Source organism: Myotis brandtii, unplaced genomic scaffold, assembly GCF_000412655.1.
Source record: "Myotis brandtii unplaced genomic scaffold, ASM41265v1 scaffold213, whole genome shotgun sequence".
NCBI lineage: Eukaryota > Metazoa > Chordata > Mammalia > Chiroptera > Vespertilionidae > Myotis > Myotis brandtii.
Genome location: NW_005357962.1, coordinates 723,006 through 742,340, shown reverse-complemented (window position 1 = coordinate 742,340; position 19,335 = coordinate 723,006). Strand labels below are relative to the sequence as shown.

At 40.5% G+C, this 19,335-nt stretch overlaps 1 protein-coding gene across 13 annotated transcripts in view; it reads right to left on the bottom strand.

Annotated features, from left to right (window-relative positions):
• The window catches only part of SIPA1L1 (signal-induced proliferation-associated 1 like 1), a 330,175-nt gene that overhangs the window by 207,932 nt on the left and 102,908 nt on the right, over window positions 1–19,335 (bottom strand). The window lies entirely within an intron of this gene.

Sequence of the window (19,335 nt, the reverse complement as noted above, 5' to 3'; positions counted from 1 at the left end):
GGATGTTCTTGGCAGACAAAACTACATAATCCCTATATCTGGACTGATAGCCAGCCATATGCACTATACTGCCAAATCGGTCATTAAAAAATTGAACTGCTTTCTTACACCTTACACCAAACAGCTGTTGCCCTTAAAACCCCTCGTCAGCCCCCACCTTAGGTTCTGCGTTCGCAGTTCACCCAGATTAGGTTCTATTGGTCCCTTTCTATGCCAGTCAGTGTCAAAAGCTCCGCCTCCTAGGCAGCCATTGGCTCCTCACAGTTCACCCAGATTTGGTTCTGATTGGTTGGTTTCTATGCCAGTAAGCGTCTCGGGGCCTATCTCCGGGCCTGATCGGAGAGGCGGGGCTGATCAGCAGCCCCCCGCAAAGGCCCAGAAAGAAAGAGAGGTGCAGCTGCTGGCCAGGCCCAGACAGAAAGAGAGAGGCAAGGGCTGATCAACTGCCACGGAGGAGGCTACGGATCAGACCCTGCTTCTCTCTCTGAGTCTGATCCGCAGCCCCCTTGACAGTCAGTGCTGGGTCACCTCACCCGCAGCTGTGGCAGTCAGTGCTGGGTCGCCACGGCAACCCAGCACTGACTGCAGAACTGACTTCCGGTCGGTCGAGCCTTTGGTCATTTTGGACGTTACAGACCCTGGGTTTTTATATATTAGGATTGTATTTTCCATACAAACAACTATAAACCTACTTTTGCCCAACCCTGTATTGCAAAATAATAACCACACTAAGTTATCCATCAATAATACACAGTTACAAAAAAAGTATTATTTTCCTGTGATGAGAACATTGAAGATCTCTCCACAATTTTTAGTATTACTAGTCACCATGCTGTACATTATATCCTTAGAATTTATTTATTTTACAACTAGAAATTCTTATGTTTTGATCCCCTTCACCCATTTCACCCAAACCCGCCCCCCCACCTGCCACCTCTGGCAACTACCAATCTGTTCTCTGTCTATGAGCTTGGTTTTTGTTCTGTTCTGTTTTGTTTTGTTTTCTAGATTCTACATATAGGTGAGATCATTATGGTATTTGTCTTTCTCTGTCTGAGTATTTTACTTAGCACAATGCCCTCAAGGTCCACCCATGTTGTCACAAACGGCACAATTTCCTTCTTTTTAATGGCTGAATAATATTCCATGCCTATACACCACATTTTCTTTACCCATTCATCTATTGATGAACTCTTAGATTGTTTCCATATCCTGGTTGTTGTAAATAATGCTGCAATGAATGGTTTTAATATTAAATTTGGTCTTCTCAACCCCTTCCTTAAAAGTGGGGAAAGTCTTGCCCTAGCTGGTTTGGCTCAGGGGATAGAGTGTTGGCCCGCAGACCAAAGGATCCTGGGTTTGATTCTAGTCAAGGACACTTACCTGGGTTGCACGTTCCTCCCTGGCCCTGGCCCTGGCCCTAATCAGGGTGTGTTCAGGAGGCAACAAATCAATGTGTTTCTCTCACACTGATGTTTCTCTCTGTCTTTCCCTCTCTCTTCCACTCTCTCCAAATGATCAATGGAAAAATATCCTTGGGTGAAGATTAACAAAACAAACAAAACAAAAAAAAGTGGGGAAAGTCTTCAAAGTTGTCAAAATTAAGAAATTTTTCCCATTCAACTGGACAATTTTATAGCTGAAAGGTTAAGAGCACCAGCCTCGTGGGGTTCTTATGAGGATGACACAGGATAACCCAGGCAAGGTGCTCAGCACCGGTCTGGCACAGAGCTCTTTAAACGTCCCAATGTTATGAGTCTTAAATAATATAACATGGTGCAAGCACTAGGAGAGGCAATATTCAAGTCCTCAACACTTGATCACTCAGGGGAAAAATAGATGCTAAAAGCATGAAAACAATAACAACCATGGAGTTACATTTAAGGAATAACAGGATTATCCAACTATCTTCCATATTCATATACTACCATCACTTTTTATCATTTAAATGTTAAATGAGTTATTCTTAATTACCTCAAACTTGGCCTTTCTAATTGCCTACTCCTATATACTAGTACTGCTATGATCACATTCACATGCCCTTCTGAAGTTGATTCCAAGAGATTGATTACCTACAGTTGAGTCCCCCCTCACTAATTTTTAATATATTTCTTCAGATAAATAATTACTTTAATTTGCTAATTTCTAGACCAGGGCATTGTTTCCACTAGGAATCCATTGAACTATTTTTGTTTTTCACCAAATGTCTGATTAATTATATTTAGTCCACTTTTTCTTTTTTAAATCAGTAGAGAATGAATCTGTTAAAAATAGCCTCTCATTTTTGGACTTTCCCAAATCCTCTGATTCCTCCTAGAGTTTATACAAGGGGTTCAGAATGAAGATGCATCAACTCTCACCTCAGAGGCAACTCAATACTGGATACTAAGGGCTTAAAATCAGACAATTCTTGATGTAACAAAAGATAAAAACCCCAAGGTAAACAGAATAATGAATGACTACAGGCTTCCCAAATGCATTTCTGCACCAAAAATCGTATGGTGCTAAATGGAAATTTGTATCATGGTACTAAAATGTTTACCTCAAATTGTTATTTTTTTATTAGTGAAGAGGAGCAAGAGAAAGAGCCCACTGTATTCTTAACACAGGATTTCCACAAAACTAGGAGGTTTCTACTTTGTTCTCATACTTTTAAATGTAAATCAATTCAGGCAAGATAATATGACTTTTGTTTTAAAGTCTATGAGAAACAACTGTCCACAGAATACCTACTGTTTCAAGATTTATGTAACTCATCCAAAAACTATTCCAAATTTTGTATTTAAAAACAACATAGAGGGGACACTAGTTCTGGATAAGATGAAGGAAGTCCACTTGTCCTGTCTCTCACTGAAGGCACCTGTACTGCCTGGACAGAATATAGGAAGCAGCTATTGGAGGGCTCTGAAAAGTAAGATGATAGCAAATTGACTGGGAGAGAAGAGCAAAATTCAATCACTAAACCAGTGATAAACTTCCCCATTTTTTCCTCCAAAATCCCCCAGCTTGGACTCAAGGCAGGCAGAATCCTAGAAGTAAGCACCAAGATGCAAACAAACGGAGCAAATCCACAAATCCCTTGAATTCTAGCTTGAGAAGCAGGAAGGGGGATTCCTAACTCTGGAAGGATTGGTGGAAACCCCTCCCTTCCCTCCTTTTTTCTCTATTCTCTTGCTTCCCAGTCCAAGGCAATCTCAAGGTAATGGTGGGTAGAGGGAACTATAGCCACCTAAACCTCTGAGAAAAAGGAACCTTCCTCTCTAATCAGAGGAACTGTGATCTCAAGGTATAGGGCAAACCTCTGTAGCTCTTTTTCTCTGTCTTTCTGCCTCGTGGTCCAGAATGTAAGCAGTCACAGGAAGTGCACCACCCTATTCTAAAGCCCCATCTTTGTGGCTAGATGACTGAGAAAGGGAACCTTGGGGAACAAGAACTACCAGAGAAATTGACCCACGTGAATACAGCCAGTTGATTTCTGGCCAAGATGCAAAGGCAGTTCAATGGAGAAAAGACTATCTTTGAACAAATGGTGTTAGAATAATTCAACATCCATACATCCATATGTAAAAAAAAAAAAGAAAAGAAACGAAACTTGACCTAAACCTCAGACTTTATACAACTATCAATCCAAAATAGATCATGTAGATCTACATGTAAAATGTAAAACGCTAAAGGTTTTAAATGACATACAAGCAAATCTTTGTGACCTGGAGATAGGCAAAGAGTTCTTGGACATTATCTCCAAAGGAGAATCCACTAAAAAAAAAAAAAAGAGAGAGAGAGAGAGAAGAAAAGAAATATAAATTGCACTTCTTCAAAATTAAAAATTCTTGCTCTGAGTTAGATACTACTAAGAATGGAAAAATAAGGGACACACTGACAAAAATATTAGCAAATTACAAATGCAACAAAGGATTTGTGTATCTGGAATATTTTCTCTCTCTCTCTCTCTCTCTCTCACACACACACACACACACCCTCTGAAAACTAAATAAATAAATAAATAAAACAATTAAAAACGGACTTTAATAGATTGTTCACCAAAAGAGTGTGTGTGTGTGTGTGTGTGTGTAAATGGCTGCAAGCATGCACATAAAAAATGTTTAACATCATTAGCCATTAGGGAAATGCAGATTAAAATCACAATTAGATAACTGCTACACATCTAATAGAATGACTTAAATTTAAAATATTTAAAAACATTAACAATACCAAGTGCTCACAAGGATGCCAAGTATCTGACACTTTACAAAATTAAATGTACACCTATCATATAACCCAGCTATTCCACCCAAAAGAGAGAAAAGCATGTGTCCAAACAAAGATCTGTACACAAAAGTTCATGGTAGCTTTATTTATAACTAGAGGCCCGATGCACGAAATTCGTGCAAGAGTAGGCCTTCCTTTCCCCGGCTGCCGACACCAGCTTCCCTCCAGCACCCGGGACCCAGGCTTCCCTCGCAGCCCCGGAAGGCTTTATCCGGAAGGACGTCTGGTTAATTAGCATATTACTCTTTTATTATTATAGATACCCCAGAACTAGAATAACTAAAATGTTCTTCAACTGGTTAATGGACAAATAAACTGCAGCACAGCCACACAATAGGTCCTACTCAGCAATTAAAAGGAACACACTATTCATTCCCACAACAACCTGGGTGAATCTCAAAGGCATTATATGCATAAAAGAAGTCAGCTTCAAAAGATTATATACTGTATGCTTCCATTTAAATGCCATCTTTGCAAAGACAAAACTATAGCAATGGAAAACAGATTAATGGCTGCCAGGGTTTGAGGGTGGAAGGAGAATACAACATGAGGAAACTTTGGGAGGGGATGAAACACTTGTGAGGATGGCTATACAAATTGACACATGTGTTAAAACTCATAGAATTGTGTACGAAATAAAGATCATTTTACTTCATGTTAATTTTCTAAACCAACATAAAAATACCTCAAATTTACAATGACAGCTCCCATAACTAACTTATGTAAATATCGTATTGAATGCTGCCACAGAAATGGGTTTTAAGACAGTGGACACATAGTATTCAGCATTATTTAAACCAAGTTTATTTATATAAAACATTTTTAAAGGCACTATAAAATCGTTTCTTTCCAAAGCCTGACCATAAAAATACAGCTGTTTAATAGCAAGAAAGCCAATAATCAAGGGAGCCCAAAAGTTCCAGTCATTTTGGCATCTGACTTTTGAGATGTTGATGTTACAAAGCAGGTGAATCATCCAGGAAACAGATGCATGAGCTTAGAGTCATCCAAAGTTTGTCCACTACGATAGGTTCCATCTCTACCCCACGGGGCTTCACACACCTCCTAGGTTTCCTCTACAGGAAGCACTCAATGGGCAGTTTGTTTTTAGAACATGAAGAGCATGTATACAAAAGGAAAGGGTGAAGGAAACCAACTCACTGAGCACGTGTGCACTTGGTCATCACTACCACCACAGTGGTTGGTGCCTTCCCAGTACCAGAAACAGACCCCAACTCCTGTACACCTCGTGTCAGAACTGATGCTCCCCTCAGCTCGCAACTGCATTGCTAACCTGAAATGATCCCCCGGGTTCAAAATGCTATGAAAGAATCATTTTCTAAGACATATCTCTGCACTGTTTCTGTCAAAATATGTTAGTCTTCCATTGCCTCAAAGCATTTGTTATGAAGTTATTTTTGCCTATTTCAAACAGTAACAACCACTAAAAGGATAGAAGTACAACCATCTTTTGTCCATTGAGGCTCCTTTCCTTTTTCAAGTATGCACAGCATAATTTAATGCTGGTCATTCAAGTGCATAAAATAATCACAAATGTGCTACTTTAAACAGTACTTTTAAAGAATTTTTATTTTAATGGTAAAGCTATGGACAATTTTTTTTCTCTCTATTTTTCTCTACTTGTCAAAGGTTCCCTAACTGAAACATCAAGATAGTTGAAAAATTCCCTTTCCTCTAGTCCTGACATAATTTGCTATAAATTATGGCTGTCACTATTATGTTTTCATTTTTCACAATCTTAGAGAAATTTTAAAGGCTCTAATGTCCCACCATCACCACCCAGAAAGTGGGGAGGGACAGTTAGGTACTCTAAAATTCAGATAATATTGCTCTCACCAATTATTACAAAAATAATTCAGTTACAAACATAAGGAGAGTCAGGTTTTTTTTTAATGGAGAAACTCCTCCTTGATCTGTTTAACTTGGCTGAGAACAGTGCACAGGCACGGATGGGCATTTAATAAGCCTGTTTTGATTAGAAAGTGGTACATCTTGGGGTTCTTTCAGACATATACTTAAAATAATCACCCGGCTGTACATGACTGAACCTTGACTCAGGCACAGGGAACGCTACTTTCTGTTCAATGTCGAAATGAAAGGTGATTCCAATGATGCCATCATAGCAGGGCTCTCCTTTCTGTTGCCTAGGATGCTATTATGTCTATCAGCCTTGGTAGCTGACAAAGATATTTTGCATTCTAAATAATAGCAATACACAGAATTTCACACACACACACAAATTTTACATGATTTAGAGCCTTTAGTTTAAGGTCTTTTTCAGACTGAACTATGTTAGCAGTGCCTAAAACTTAAGTTACAAATCAGATCTGAGTATATCACTGTAAACAGCCAAATGAAGAAAGGAAAAACTGGATGCCATTCTGTGAAGCCTGATGACACCAAGGCAAGGAGGAATTCCGAAGCCCCCTGCCCCCCTGGTGCCAAGAACAGGGACCCATCCCTGTGCGTGCCCAGCAGAGAATCCTCACCTAAACAGTAATGGGCTTGGACGAGATACTCCACAAACCCTTACACTCCTCATTCGATAATTTTAGCACAGGATTGAGACCTCTTTAGACTGAGCTCCTCAAAGGCTCTGTCTTCTTCATCCCCCAGGCATGACAGCTGGCACCTAGGAGATACTCCATAAATGGTTGTTGAATAGGAAGACCTTTTTCAAAAATTGAACTACATAAAAACAACCATGACTTCTAGTGGTCATTATCCACGGGTCCCCTGAAGCACACGCAAAAAAGAACTACATTTTCTTAGACAAAAGTCGCTTTTCAGCTGACTTCATAGCTGATAATAGGTTGTACTCGAAGACATCTCAGCTCTGCTAATTTTTCACAGCTCATTTGTGTTTGCATTATCAACATTACCTTCAACCCATGGTTCCTCATAGGAATCTTTATAAGCCAATTGTCCTGTAGCTGTTGTTTTAATTGAAACGGTTAACATAATCTGTAAGTCTCTTGAGTAAACGCAGATGTCACAATAGGCTGAAAGCAGACAAGAGAGTGGGGCCCCCTCCACCCTCTGCCAAATGGAACCCCTTACAGTTCCCAGGACAAATGTGTTCCAAAGGGGATGCCTATCATCTGATTTAGGACCCAAACAAGGGTCCCAGCTTCAATCTCCATGCTGAATATTAGTAAATTTTAGTTTATTTCTTAGAACAGCTTAATAACAGCTGCAATGTTTTCTTCCTTCACTCCAACATATGCAACCATTCTGGAAAACAAATCTAGGCTTCTTCTGATAGCATTTCTGCTCTAGCTCATCCATCCAGGTTATGTAACCTTCTTCTATCCACAAGTTCAGGACTTCTAAGGCAGAACCTACTACTCCTTCTTTTTATACTTAACTTTACTAAAGAAAAGATTAAAACGCAGTGCTGGGGGCAGAAAGACCAACAGTTTTAGAATCAGAAAATCTGGGTTCAGAATCTGCCATTACCAACTGCGTAGCTTGGGGTGGGGAAACAACTCTTTCTGAGACTGTGTTTTTTTTAATGTCTAAAATGAGGAAAATGCTATTTGGTTCAACTATATTGGTTATTATAAAGATTATTAACTATTATAAATGAATACTAATAATTATAAATATTGAAAGCAATTTTTTCTATACCTCTAAACTTTAATTATGTATTATATCTTTATTATTACACAGATGAACAGAAATTTTATTTATATGTGCATATATTTAAGTTTTAAAATAAAAGTAATTTGTGTATATATTTAATTACAAGTAATTAGTAATTATTTTAAAGACTAAAAGTAATTCTTACCATTTCCATTCATGTTCTCTCTTAGTAAGTCATTCTATGAAACAGCAACTCTCAACAGCAACCAAATTCAAAAGGCCTCTTTGTATTTTAAGTCAGCCATTACTATAATAAGGTTATTATGTGGTATAACACCTGTCTGTCATTTGTGAGAATTACAAAATTCAAAATTAAGTACAAAATATACACTCAAAAGTCACCCACCATCCTACCACCCAGATAAAGTCCATTAATGTTGTGGTACAGTTTTTAAAGCTGAGGTCATATATGTAAAACGCCTTGTACCCTTTGCAATGGACCATTATCCTGTGCACACTTCTCCATGCCATTCAGGGTTCTTCAAAACCAGATGCTCAATCCTGCTAACAGTCCTCTAGGAGTACATGTCACAGCTGAACCATGGTTATAACACCTGACATATAGGCTGCACTCAATTTTTACAACTACTAAGTTACAACTACTAAGGTAATAAACATTCTGAACATAAACTTTTGTGAATTTTTTTTAAATGTTTTTCCAGAAAATCCTAGAAGTGCGAAAGTAGTACATAACCATTTTGAAGGCTCTTGGCACAGACTATAAAACTGGTTTTTATTAAGTTCATACAGCAAAACCTCACTTAACCAAGGTAACAAGATAACTGGTTTAGAAATGTAAAGGCTGCTTTAAGCAGAGAACCATTAAACTTAAACACACACACACACACACACACACACTCCTTGGCCATTTTATTTTAAGTTAACATAATATACATTCTTTTGCCAATTTCCTGATGTGGGGTCAATGTCTTTTCCATAAATAATCAGTCTGTGGATTGACTGTTAGGCTGGTCATTCTTATATAAACCATACCCAAAAAAGCATCACCCCCAATTTCCCTTTTTTATTAGGGTGGACTCAAAGGCTCTCCAGAAGCAAGGTGAGAATCCTTACAGAAGTGTAATTACTCCCCAATCCTTTATAGTTGCCATGACCATACCCAACTTAGCAGCATTTGGGGGGGAGGGGGGAAGGTTTGCCTTTGGAGGCCTTCCAAAGCATTTGGCACATCTTTGTAGAAAAATAGTATCATATTTAATCAGATTATATAAAATTTTAATTATATAATTACAATAACAAGTACCACTGACAAAAACAGGTTTTGTTATACTAGTAAACATAACTGACTCGAACAACATTCAAATCGACCCTCCAACCCAGAGGGATATGGGCACCTAGAGTGGCTGCCAGCCTGTAGGTGTTTGACAGAGGAGGAGGTCAGGGAAGTGGAGGTCACCATAGAGAGCTCTCATCTCTCAGCACCTTGCACATATTGAGTATTAAGATTTTAAAAGTCATATATACATGCACAGTATAAACTTACACAGACACAGGCTGCCCCTGACCTTAAAGAAAGAGCAGTATATGCTAGTGTTTAACACAGACTTGCTGAATGGAAGCCAAAAGCAACCAACCATGGTCTCTCTATTCTGCTCCTCCACCTGACCTCCAAATGCTGGAGTCCACCATCAGTCCCAAACAATCCTCCCTTTTCTATCTATATTCAGTCATCAGCTGATCTCATCCACTCCCAAAGCTTCAAAGACCATATATTGAGCAAAGATTCTCAAATTTAAAACTCTAGATAACTTGTCCACCAAGCAGCTCACACTTAGCAGAATATGGACCCAAACCTGCAGCATTTACCAGACATAATCACCACCGCCCTCTGCTTAGGCTACATGGCTGAGATGACCTTGACTTTTCCCATTTATAACCCCACACCCATTGTAATAGTAACTCCTGTCACCTCTCCATGTGTTTGTTAGTTTATCTCCTGTCTCTTCTCCTTAAAATGCAAGCATCCAGAGGGCTGGGCCCTGCCTTGTTCATGACTGTATCTCCAGCCCCCGAACTCATCCCAGACACATAATACGTCCTATGTAACACTGTCGAATGAAAAAGGCTCCCCAAAACTGCCAGACTCCTCTAGGAGATTTTCCATGTACCATTAGAAGAGTAGGAGACAACTTTCCAACCCTTTTTAAAAGATGCAATTTTCCCAACTTGGGAGTGACAACAGACCACTACTTCAATACTCTCATTTTACAGATGTGAACCTTATGGTCCAGAAATTACATAATTTACCCCAAATCACGAGAACGCAGAGCTCCAGTAGCAAATGTAAACTGATGCACAAGTAGCCCCACAAATTACCCCTCCATCCCCTCTCCTTTTGCTGATATACAACACATTTTTTTCCAAGTATCTGGAGAATTATACTGAGTTAATATCAGAGATGTGTATTTCTCCATTTGGGGTGTGGAAAAAACATTTGGCAAGAGGCCTCTCACACTGTCCCCAATTACACAGCCACTCGAAAAGCCCACGATGAGTGTTGAGGCTGCTGAAGCACCAGAGAGCAACTCACAGCAGACAAAAACCAAGTCAAGTCACCCAAATTCAACATCCCAAAGCCACTGCAAGAAGCTGTTGCTGCTAACCTCACTTCCTTTTTTTCACAAGCCTGTCCCTACCAGAATCTACCGTAAATTTCCAGTACAGAGGGAGAGACAGAGCGTAGCTGGGTGTTCGATAATTGGAAATTGTCATCTGGTTTCATATTTACTGTTCAAAGATTCTTCATAAAATGCAGCAACACAAGGCTCACTCAGAAAGCTCCCCCAAGTGAACTCCCCACAGATGTAAAGAAATGTTACCTCACTGATTTTATCATTCCCCTGTCCCAATCTCAATACCCTGGTGCTTACAAGCTCTTGGTACCCCCACCCCAACTCCCAGCTGCTGCTACCAGCTTGGGACCAGACCCAGTCAGCGAGGTCTCCCCTCAGCTCCTGTCCCTACTCACCTAACCACATCAACCTCCTGGCTAGGACTAAGCATGGTGTATGAACTTATCCAAACGTGATCAGAAGTTCTACCTAGTTATTTGTTTTTAGAAACAACTAGTAAGCACTTTAAAATTAACAAAACAGTTTTTCCACAAACATCTCGTGTACACTGAATAAACACCACCCATGAAGTTTCTAGCAACATCGCCTTCCTTGCTTTTCATATGAGAATGTGAGTGGTCAAAGAGGTTAAGAACAGGGCTAGCCCGGCTAGTGTGGCTCAGTGGTTGAACACTGATCTATGAACCAGGAAGTCATGGTTTGATTCCCGATCAGGGCACATGCCCAGGTTGTGGGCTCGATCCCCAGTGTGAGGCGTGCAGGAGGCTGCTGATCAATGATTCTCTCTCACCCTCTGCCTTCCTCTCTGAAATCAATAAAAATATATTTTAAAAAAGAACAGGGCCAATGTCCCACGGTGACATCCACACCTACACTATCTGTCAAAACAAAGCCCTTGCTCTTTTGCCTTCACTGACTATAGAGCCTCTGGTGAGAGCTGCACCTGGATCTGTTAGCCACCTCTGCTACGCCCAGCAGAGCATCCTTCAGCTCATGCAGTCATTGCAGATCCCTACTGCCTTGATTTTTCCCAAGGCTAGGATGGGAGGTGGGGGAGAGATGACAGGTTAAACATACAAGAGGTAAAAAATAATGCAAGAAAGATCAGGCAATGTTCCCCCCCCCACACACACACACACACACACAAACACATCTTTACTGTACTTCATAATTTGCAAAGAGCTTTCACGTAGACTTAGTGTCCCCCAGAATCATAACAGAGCACTGAGACTGGAGCCTGGGAAGCTGGGACTCAGGTCTGTGGCTGGATAAGGTATCCTGGAGCTGAGACACAAGTGCACTGTGAAGAATGGGGAAGGTCTCAGGGAGGTTAAGGTGAGAGACCAGAGTATTCCAGACTTAGCACATACCACCACGACCTGGAAATGGACACAGACCTGGAAAGTCGGGAACCTCCACGCTGGAGCACTTGGTTATTATGGACTAACAAGAGCTCAGATGAAAGCAAAGGAGATGTTTAAAGGAAAGTAGGGGGACTTCAACTTCATCTAAAATAAATTAATAGCTCTATAAGAGAATAAACATAATGAGCTCTCTTCCATAAATATATGTGGTTTTCAGAGAAAAAGCTCAGACTTTTTGGGAGGGGATTTTATGTTTCCTGTCCTCTAAGATCAAAATTCATCTTTTATACTCCTTCATCTCCCCTGTTTTTCACTGCAAAAGAATCACATCTTTTTATGTATACACTAGAGGCCCAGTGCACAAATCTGTGCACGGGTGGGGTCCGGCCGGCCCGCCCCAATGGGCAGGGCCAGCAGGGGAGAGGAGACATGGGAGGTTGGCCAGCCAGCCCTGCCACCAATCGAAGTGAGGGGGGCCGATCGGGGCTGGGCCGGCAGGGAGAGGGGGGGCTGTGGGAGGTCAGCCAGCCCCACCCCCAATAGGGGGAGGGGCGATTGTGGGCGGGGCTGGCCTGGGGGAGGGGCCAAAGGAGATTGGGGAGCACCTATCAGGGCTGGTTGGCCACCACAGTGCATGTCATAGTGACCGGTTGTTCCGGTGGGGGAGAGGGGCCGATCGGGAGCAGGGCTGGCTGCGGGGAGGGACCGCAGGCATTGGCCGGCCAGCCCGGCCCCCAATCAGGGTAGGGGGGCTGATTGGGGGCTGGGCCAGCCAGGGAGAGGGCCGCAGGAGGTTGGGGGGCGCTGATCGGGGCCATGATCGGGCCAGTTGGCTGCCACAGTGCATATCATAGCGACTGGTCATTCTGGTGGGGGCGGGAGCTGATTGAGGGCGGGGCCTGCTGGGGGGAGGGGCCACGGGAGGTTGGGGGGCGCTGATGGGGGCCCCAATTAGGCCAGTTGGCCGCAGCAATACGCGTCATAGCGACTGGTTGTTCCATCATTCCGGTGGCTTGGCTTTTATATATATAGACTAGAGGCCCGGTGCACAAAATTCATGCATGGAGGGGAGTGGACCCCTCAGCCTGGCCTGCACCCTCTCGCAATCCGGCAGCCCTCAAGGGATGTCCGACTGACAGTTTAGGCCCAATCCTGCAGGGGTCCCTCTCACCATCCGGGACTGCTGGCTCCTAACCGCTCATCTGCCTGCCTGTCAGATCGCCCCTAACCACTCTGCCTGCCTGCCTATTCTTCCCTAACCAGTCACCAGCATGCCTGATCGCCCCTAACCACTCTGCCTGTCTGCCTGAACGCCCCTAACTGCTCACCTGCCTGCCTGATCGCCCCTAACCGCTCGTCTGCCTGCCTGATCACCCACCTGATCGCCCCTAACCCCTCTGCCTGACTGCCTGATTGTCCCTAACTGCTCGGCTGCCTGCCTGATCACCCCTAACTGCTCGCCTGCCTGCCTGATCGCCCCTCACAGCCTCTGCCTCAGCCCCCGCCACCATGGCTTTGTCCGGAGGATGGTCATTCAGCTGTCCAGTCTAATTAGCATATTATGTTTTTATTATTATAGACTGCTACTTAACACTTTCATTTGTTTACCTATTTAAATATGGTGCAAGATTTCAAAGAAGGGACCATGTCTTTTATTCCTTATGTAATGCCCTGGAGAATCTAAAGTAATACCAAATATCATTGACTGATCAGGACCTCACAGACTTACAGAATTGGAACTGATATAAAAGAAGCCGCCGTAACACACACATCTATCTCTTTCACCCTTTATACTCTTGCTCATTTGTCCTTACTATGTGCCTGCCATGCACTTTATTTATATCAACTTATACATCCTCCCACCAACCCTAAGAGGTGCACACTATTATCAGTGTTGTTACCATTTTATAAAGATGGGGATTGAAACACAAAGAATTTAAGTAACTGCCCAACATCACAAAGCGGGTATTCAGGCAAAATTTGAACCCAGGCAGTCTGCTTCCAGAGTTAATGCACTACACCTCCATGCATGACACAGTCTCTCAGAATAACACAGTATACTTAAAAACACATGAGCCAAACTATGCTTCTTCAAAGAAGTTTTTAAGCTGTGACAGCAATCACATTGATTTTTTTTGAAAATTTGACACAATGCAAACTGCAATTACTTTCTTAAACCACAAAAAAATACCAAGATTTTAATATGCTTCTAAATAATACATTTAGATACGGGCTTGCATACTGTTTATTCTAGGAAGTACATCTGCTCTTGGCATTAAACACAACAAAATTAGCTATTTTATGATTACACAATGAGACTGTCAGTGCCATCATCTGATCAAACAAATAGTGAATGACTAATGCATCTTCTTAGAGAAGATTCTTTTTAAACATATTAACGGATAAATAGCTAAACAAATATTACTTGATTCAAGTAACCCGATATCTACAAAGACAGGGGAGTTCTTTACCTATAAATAAGAGTCAACATTCACTTGCATGCGGCAGCATCCAATGGTGCATTTGCAAATACCCACACAGTGTTGAGTCAAAGGATCCCCCACCAACAGTAATTAATGCTGACATAAATCTGGACACTGGGATGGCAATGAACGGCATGGCTGGTTTCACAGGACAATTAAGAGTGTTGTTCCAAGCAGTCAGAAAATTTTTCTGTAACAATGTTCTAAAACCTTGTATATGAGTTATAAGATAAAGCTAGTTTGACTTATATCCCCTAAAATTATTAACTACTACATATATTAACTGATTTACAGACTGAAAGCGTTCATATAACATGACTTCATTCAATTAAAATACAACAAATAAGTTTGTTTTTTTGTTTTTTCAAAAGAGAGTCGGGGAAAGGGAGAGAGACAAACAGCAATGTGAGAGAACATCGATTGGTTACCTCTTATACACACCTTGACGAGGGATCAAACCCGCAACTTAGATATGTGCCCTGACTGAGAATCGAACCCAAGACTCTTCAGTGCATGGGGCGCCACTCCAAACAACTAAACCACACTGGCCAGGGCAAGATAACAAATATGAAAGTAAAAATTTTTATCAAAATATAATGAAAGAACAAATAAATAACTAAAGCCATTAAATTTGGTTCCTGTGTACAATACAAAATAGTTCATAAAAAATAACTGGTCAACATGCTTGAGACTAGAAACATTAATCTTAACCCATTTTAATCAGAAAAAATAGCAAACACTAAGCAAAACAAATGCTCTTTAAGGAAAAGCATTCAATTTAGCTTATAATGCATATACATCTCCAGTTCAGGCACAATTTTTAGATTAAAAAATTAATATAGCCTTGCTCAGAGGACAGAATCAGAACACAATGAATTTTATTACTGTTGCTTTCAGCATGATTCTATTAATGCCCAGTTGTTTATCTCTGCAAATAAAGAGGAGCCTGGGAACTGTCCTAGTTTCTTTGTGAATTATCGACTGAAGCTAATGTTTCCTTAGTGAGAAGGCCACTTTAAAAGGGTACTCCTATGAACCTGGCCCACTTTCTTTGCTATTTACACAGACACAAGCACCATTTGCAACATGGGCAACACTAGCATTGTGATGGAATCTGAGTATACTCCAGTGAGGTCTCTCAACAGTCCTCATTATGTTCATTTGCTCAGCTAAAAATAAAGGACAACCTTTCCCCCCAATAAAGAGCAAGTTTAAAGAGTGCAATCATACATTTGCATTGCACTACAAAGTGAAGCTCCCTTTAGGAGTAACATTAGCTTCTTCCTGTCCTGCTCATACCCCCATAGCAGTGTCCTACACACAGTCACTCACAGTACAGGGAGACCTTTCTTTCCCCCCCACAGACCTGAACACATCTCAGAAGTGACTGAATTAACAGTATTATATATTGTAGTGTTACCTACTGTGACTCAGACACTTGTAGGGCTTATGAGAAGCCACCATTCAGAAGATGTACTAGGAAACTATTGTATGTTCCCCCACACAACCCCCAAGTGTGTGCTGTGAAAATCTTAACTTCCTCTTTAAAACCAGATTGTTGTAAGAAATATAATGCTTGCAGTGTGGCTATCACATAATAAGAACCCAAAATATATACCATCAACGAAGCCACATTGACTGCTGAGAATTCCCTGTAGCCTGAGATGCTGGTACTTAGTGGTGTTTCTATAATGTCAGAGGGGACACCTTAAACAGTAGGAATAAGGGATATAACTTGAGAGAAGTGAAAACTGATAGCAATTTCGAGCCCCATACTATATCTAGTAAAAATTAAGTAGGTTAGGTTAAATAAACTCAATTAATTTGATTCTTTCACTTCAACTACTAATTGCAATATGATTTAGTATCTTAACAGGCAAATCACTCCAGGTCAGCTTCATAGGATATCTGTACAGAAATGCATCTCTACCTAGTACAATGTATGCACAAAACGTTGCAATCTTGTTCTGCACCCAATACCACTGATTTCATTATGGGGATGAACCCGGTTACCAAAAATATATATAAATTTATTTGTTAATCACAATGGTTTTGAGACAACGATGGAGGTATGTCAAAAAGGTTTTGACCAAATTGCTATAACAGATGTGACCTAACATATATCTTCATCATGATCATCCTCCAAAGGTTCTAAAACTCTAAATCAAACTTACTATTACATATGATGTCTAGACTGCCAAATTCTTAGAATGCCAAAATCCTCACTTCCAAAATGCAGGTGATGCCTAGCCCAAGTGGCTCAGTAGTTGAGCATCAACCTATGAACCAGGAGGTCACGGTTCATTTCCCAGTCAGGGCACATGCCCCGGGGGTTGAGGGCTCGATCCCCAGTGAGGGACATGCAGAAGGCAGCTGATCGATGATTCTCTCTCATCATTGATGTTTCTATCTCTCTCTCCCTCTCCCTTCCTCTCTGAAATCAATAAAAATATATAATTTAAAAAATAGATAAAACATAGGTGATATCTCTTAAAGATTGAATGTTATTAATATAGCATGTGAAAAAAAAATAATTCAAGATGGATCATGGACCCAAACATATGCTAAACCTATGAAGCTTTCAGAAGGAAACATATGAGAATATTATCAAGATTGGGGGTAGGTAAAGGCTTCCTAAGACACAGAAAGTAATGACCATTTTTAAAAAGTGGTAAATTAAATTTAATCACATTTAAAACATTTGATTATCAAATCACACTGCTAAAAAAAAAACACACAGGGAAAATCATGGCAAAATACAAATTTTTAAAAGGGAGGACTGGTATCTCGGCTATGTAAGCAACTCCTACACTCAACAATGAAATGTTCACCGTGGCTTGTTTATAATAGCCTGTTTTGGAAGGAACAGCTCAATAGAGGAAGAGAAGGCACTGGAAATTTCTCTCCTGTGAAAAGCTAAGGTTAAGTGGCTAGAGAAGAGTACGTTGCCTAGAAGACTACTTGAGGGAGAACAAAGAAAATAAAAATTAGACGCTAGAACAGTTAGAACTATTAAAAAATACACTGTATTCAATGCCAGTAAGTCCACATCTAAAGAAAATTTGGATTTAAAGTGGCAGTTTTGCTGTCCTATTAAGTTCGTTTCAAAAGGCTCCTATCCAAATTTAATGCCAGAGCAATAATTCCTATTTAGGTTTACTCAATTCTCCAAATCAAGAAACATATTTGTGTGGGAAATATATTTTAGTTAAAACCTGGATTCGTATTATATCACATTGTAGACATCTTCTGTTTTGTCTAAAAATAAACTTTAATTCTTCAACAACAAGCCAGGAAAATAAAGATACGAAGTAATATAACATGGCATAGAGTTGCCAATAAATATTAAAGTTTTTCAGCCATAATTTCTGAACTGTGTTGTTATATAGTTATATATTCGGCCCTGTCTAGACATGTCATTCAGTTGGATTTGTAAAGCATACCACCCTTCCCCACAAGCACTGGCAGACCAACATATAATAAACAGTTATCCATTGTGGTATTACAGGACACAAAATTGATAGTTATGTTTTTAACATGTAGATGTCAACTACTTATAACAATACAAATTTTTGACATTTATTGTTTTTCAGATGCTAATCTAAATACACGATAGATGATGGATCAGTTCATGTGAAACCCTACTTTCTCATTTTATTTACCCTTCTCTTTGCTATTTGACCTTAAGTGTAAAAGAGTTGCTTTGTTGCTATCCATGCATTATGCCCTTGCACAGTAAACCACACAATGTGAGATGCTGTTCTGCACAAATTAGCAATAAATATCTAAATTCCAGGGTTCTGTCTGAGGACTGCTAGAACCTGTTTAGACTAAACTGCCTATCAGAAAAATATGACCTATGTGAATGCAAAATAATTTTTTCTTCCTTTAATCTGCTTAAAAAACACACAAAATAACGCAATTTCTAAGTATTGTACACACAATAGTAAATGAAAGAGTTTTGACCAGAATAGCTAAGATGTCAAATTAACAAATATCTATCTATAATAATAAAAGCGTAATATGCTAATTAGACCAGACATCTTCCAGACGTCCTTCCGGACGACCTTCTGGACGAAGCCAGGGCTGCAAGGGAAGCCCGAGTCCCAGGTGCCTGCCGGCGGCCGGAGGAAAGCCTGGGTCCCAGGTGCCAGAGGGAAGCCGGTGCCAGCAATCGGGAGAAGGAAGGCCTACTCTTGCACGAATTTCATGCATCGGGCCTCTAGTTACTACATAAAGATTGTAACAACCAAAAGTATGTTATTTTAACATACTAACACAAGAATGCATCCTACCACTATAATATGTGAGGGGAGAAGCATAAATACATAGAAAAACCAGGGAAGAACAGTTAAACATAGTGGCTCAGACACTGAAGGCAGATAGATGTGGGTTTGAACCCCAGCTCAGCCACTTACAAGTTTTATGTGACCTTTAGAAAGCAATTATCCTTATTAGTAAATGAGTATATCTGTCAACATCTCACAGGATGAAAATGAAGATTAAATGAGATAATGAAAGCAAAAGTCTTTAGCAAAGTTTTGGGTACAAATTAAATACTCAAAAGTGGTAATTATTATTATTATTATCATCATTATTATTATTTATTAACTTAAAATTTCTTCAATAAGGATCAGCAATTACCAAAATTACATTGTGGCAATGTAAAGGAACCAAATTTAATCACACAAAAAATACATCCATCAAAGATTTCTAGTTTAGGAATATTTTCTTGTGGTCCCAACCAACAACATTGTAGAACAACATAAACTGATGAACAAAAATAGAACCAGAGACATAGAATCATCAAACAAACTGTCCAACCTATGAGGGAAGGAGGGGGGTGAGGTTACGGGTAAGAGATCAACCAAAGGACTTGTATGCATGCATATGAGCATAACCAATGGACACAGACAGTAGGGGGGTGAGGGCATGTGCTGGGGTGGGGGGGGAGTGGCC